The sequence below is a fragment of the Piliocolobus tephrosceles genome, chromosome 9 (genome assembly GCF_002776525.5).
Source record: "Piliocolobus tephrosceles isolate RC106 chromosome 9, ASM277652v3, whole genome shotgun sequence".
Taxonomy (NCBI): domain Eukaryota; kingdom Metazoa; phylum Chordata; class Mammalia; order Primates; family Cercopithecidae; genus Piliocolobus; species Piliocolobus tephrosceles.
This window is the reverse complement of record NC_045442.1, coordinates 126,880,123-126,884,779: the sequence shown is the minus strand read 5'-3', so window position 1 is coordinate 126,884,779 and position 4,657 is coordinate 126,880,123. Positions and strand designations below refer to the sequence as shown.

Sequence of the window (4,657 nt, the reverse complement as noted above, 5' to 3'; positions counted from 1 at the left end):
ATAGAGAGCAACAGAGGAGAGAAAAGCAAAACACAGCAGCAATGCAGTAACACAGTACAAATTCCTAAAACAGTGTGTAGCCATCCGTTTATTTGGTCCTCGCTATGTACTGGATTTTGGACGTCTGTCTGTTACTTCCCTTTGTCCTGAGTGGCTGCTGTGGACATAGTCACTATTTGGTTATCGGGCTGGTGGTACTCTCTCTCGGGGAAACTTAGTGGCTCCACCCCTCGACTCTATGTATGTCTAGAGACTTCGGGCCTGGAAGTTGGAGACCTTCCTTCGTTTCACAAAATCTGCACCACATCAGGTGGCTCCTGTCACTAGAAGCAGAAAACAGCTCTTCCTTTTTCTGTGTCTGTGGGCGGGAACTGGCTGCCCTTTCAGTTCCCGTTTCCCGTCTAGGACGTTCTAATTTTGGACAGAACAAACAGCACTTGCAACACCCAACCCATCAGGAAATCCTGTTGTCTCTGCCTTTGGAAGACCCAGAACCCCATGGATTGTTACATGTCCCTGCTACTCACCATCGTAGCTGGAAACACCGTCCTTTGTCACTGGATTCACAGGCGCACCCTCCAGGTCCCCTGCTTCTCCGCAGCCTGGCTCCTTCTGGCTATTCTCAACCCAGCGGCGAGAGGGTCGCTGCGCGAGTCAAACTCGGGTGCTCGCTTCGGCAGCACATCTGCTAAAACTGGAACACACAGAGAAGAGGAACCCGGCCCCTGCATAAGCATGACATGGAAATTCATGTGACATTCCATACGCTTATGAATATACTAAAAGCCACTGAATTGTAGGCACTGAAAATAATAAATTGTATGGCATGTGAATGATATCTCAATTCAGCTACTGTAAACTAAATAAACAAAAGCAAATCATGCCCACCCTATGCTCAAAGCCCTGCAATGGTTGTTTATTCCATTCAAAGTAAAATCTATGTTTTTTAAAAAAGTCATAAAGCTTCTTGTGATCTCAAACCCCCACCCCCATCATTTACAATCTGATTCTTTCTCTAGTTATGTTTCCCCTCACTTCAGGGGGAGGCCAATTTGCACTGTTCCAGGAATGTGCCAGGTACCTCGCCCCCTAGAACAAGGAGTTCTCCCCTTGTCAAGAACCCCTGCAAAGACAGGGTGGACTCGTGGCCCCAAAATGTAGTTCAATGTTGAGAGCCATGATGATACACACACACACACACACATACACACCCCAAGACAGTATAACAAGGTGTATTTACATAATGGCAGAACAGGGCGAACCTCTTAAGCAGGTCTCAAACGGCGCAGAAAGAGCAAGGACAGGTGCATAGCTGGGGGTTTTACTGTGGTGAGCAGGTGGGTGGGGTTGGGTAAAGGTGCCCAGAAGGCGGGCTTGCGTGATCTGAATCTCCTGCCAGTGTCAAAGTGGGAGCCCTTGGGCTTTCTTCTCGGCTTGTCCAGACGTGGGACAAGCTGACGAGAGGCCCAGGACCAACATTTGGCCTCTGAGGCTTAAATGTTTTCAAGCAGCAAAAAATGAAGTCAGCCACTTTATCACACAACTATTTGCTAAAACCTCGAGAGCGCGGTAAGACCTATCCTGAATACACCTTGCAAAATCCTCCTTCACACCTCATCGGTTTCTCCCCAGTCTGTGTTCTTGGCTCTGTGCTGTCTTTTTCACACATCGCTGGCCACCTTCTAATGTGTCCTGTCGTTTTCCTAAAATATTCAGAACTTGTTATCAGGGTTCCCCTGGGTCCTCTCCTGACCTGCTAAATATGAACTGCTTGAGGGCAGGGGTCTTTGATCCAAATGCAGATGAATTCCGATTGCCTGCACCAGACCCGGCACCAAGCAGATGCTCCATAGGTACACATTGAATGAGTGGATTCAGATGCTTAAGAAGCACTCAGCATCCACTCAATAACCTGGTTCTATAGGTTGGTGCAAAAGTAACTGCATTTTTTTTTTTTTTTTGCCATTAATTTTTAGTGGCAAAACCGCAACAACTTTTGCACCAACCAATCGTTGCCAAATCCTCTTTGGTGGCTCACTTCCTCAGTAATTTTTGAACCTGAATCTTAGCCCTTGGGGCTATCAGAATTTTACTAGTGGTTAAAGTATTAGAGCAATATCATGCTTATGAGAAGCAAATTAGACATTTATACCAGAAATTTTAATTATCTCTGACAGCTTTAATAACTATCATAATTCTAGTTAATTCTAACTAGAGTTACTGTAGTTATTGAAAAATTAGTTTGATTTTGAATGTTTACTCAAAAGTGAGCCATTAAGTTGTAATTGTAAAAATCGATTCAATTTTTAAGTGAGATATGATGACTGGGGCAGTGTTCTAAAAGGCCGTGAGGTAAGGGAGGGAGTTGAATTCTACTCTGTTTTCACCACTAATTAACTATGAATTATTTCATCCACTACATTGAACAATCTGTCACTATAATAGGGCTAATACGAAATAAAACATGAATGCTAAAAGAGTATATTTATTTTATCATATGCAGTGTTAGGGTAACAGACAATAAAAGTACCAAGTTGTCCTTTACTTGGTTTTAAAGCAGAGGTTATAAAGGAACCAAAAATATGTATAGAACACGTAATGAAAGTCTTTCACTTTGACGCATTTAGGACACTTTCTCTCAGGATTTGTATCTTGCACTGGAATAATAGTGGTGACCGGGTGTGTCTTTAACCTTACTTTCTGCTGTCATGGCTTCTCTATGAGGATTTTCGGGGGACTTGCCATTACAATTGTCTTTTAGCAATAGAATTTAACAAGAAAATTCCAGGGGCAACACTCTAGATGAAGGTCAGTACAATCCCTATACCTGCAACCTCTTCTCAGAATTTTCCTGCACTTCCTGGCATTAACCGCAACCAGGAATCATGATGGAGATTCAGCCTCCTAGGTAGCCATTTTTGCAGGAAGCTGCATGTTTTCCTGTATCCCTGAACCTCAGTTCCAGAGGGGGTCTCCTGTCCTCCCTGGTGCTCAGTGTCACCTTCCACAACCATCTCCAATGCTTCTACTGCGCCTTTGAGGTTATGACATCTGATTTTACAGATTTTCAGAGTTTCTACTTTTTCTGTCATTAAATAAGCTCCAGCTAATTTCTTCTATTCTTCAAAAACTCATTTCCCTAATGATTTAGATTCACCGTCTCAACACTTCATTTCGTTCTTAGAGACTTCAGTGCTCTTGCCATGGCTCTCTGAAATGTTGCACTCTCTCTTCCTTTATGTGCTCACAGTCATGACTTTCTCCACGATTTCTGAGCCACCAACATACAGAAATTACCTGAATTTGAATTTGCTAACACTCTGTCGCCGTGCAGTGGCCAGATCTCAGCTCACTGCAAGCTCCGCCTCCAGGGTTCACCCGCCTCAGCCTCCCAAAGTGCTGGGATTACAGGCGTGAGCCACCGCTCCCAGCCCCACTAACACTCTTATATGAAAAATCCAGTCGTCCCATTCTTCAATCACAATAATCTCTTACTGCTTTGCTTCCTTTGCTTAAGCGCCGCATTAAAAAAAAAAAAAAAAGGCAGCCTCATACACACCCTTCATTTTCTCTTTATCAATTACTTCTATCTTTGTTTCTTGACTTGTCTGGTTTATATTGCCTGGTTCATGAATAAATCTGTCCCCTTGGAAATATTCTCACTTCCGTTCCCTCCTTTTCCTCCTAGAAACACTTTAAAGATGATTCAGAAATCTGTCTTCGTTGTGCTTATAATGACCAATACTGCATAACATCATTAAATTTGGCAGCTAAGTGTCACCGTATATTCATAAATTTCAAAACAAAATGATCACTCAATGTTATATTGTAGTCAGCTAACCCTTGCAGGCTTTCTGTGCTATTTCATAATACGTCTTTTTCCAAATTTTCTACTTTTCTTCCCTTACATTATGATTCGTTAATGACTGCCATGAGGTCATGAGGTGGGAGCTGTGTTTTTCTTCAGTCACCAAATCTGCAAGTCTTCCTGTACCTGCACCTATTTTCACTTTTATTTTTTAATTGTACAAGTATACAAATGCTAACAAATGTGGATTCACCTTCTGTGATGAATTAAAAATGTTCAGTAGGTAATTATTACATCCTTCACTTTCTAGGATTTGGGTCATAGCAGTAAAAATGATCGATTAGATTCTTTCACATTGAAATTTTATTCTAGTGGATGAATAAACAGGTAATTACAACTAAGATATTAGACATCTACTTTCTTAGCAGATTTTCAGTACACAATATAATGCTACTAACTTATTACCTGTTTAATGGTTTACATTCACTTTCTAGACATTCATCTGAGATAACCACTTCTTTTCACCTTTACCCTTGGTCTCCCTAACTCACCATCCCCTAGTTTTCTTGTCTTTTTAGTCTCCATTGGTCTGGGAGAATTTCTTCAGATGTATTTGTGTGTCATGACCTTGATGCTCTTGAATAGTACTGGTCAGTTATTTTGTAGATGGTCCCTCAATTTCAATGTGTCTGATGGTTTTTCGTGATTAGATTGAGGTGATGAGTGTTTGGCAAAAATACTCAGTCTCCGGCAGTTCTTCATAGAAGTGTAAAAACGGACCAGTACACCCACCACTGTGATGCTCCTCAGTTCTCGAGGTCCTGGGTCTGCCTGATTTCTTCTCTCCAT

General features: G+C 42.1%; 1 non-coding gene across 1 annotated transcript; it reads left to right on the top strand.

Annotated features, from left to right (window-relative positions):
• Positions 1-664: 664 nt before the first annotated feature.
• On the top strand, positions 665-770 carry LOC111527016. Its single transcript, XR_002726561.1, has one exon. It is a non-coding gene; the product is annotated as a U6 spliceosomal RNA (small nuclear RNA).
• Positions 771-4,657: the final 3,887 nt, after the last annotated feature.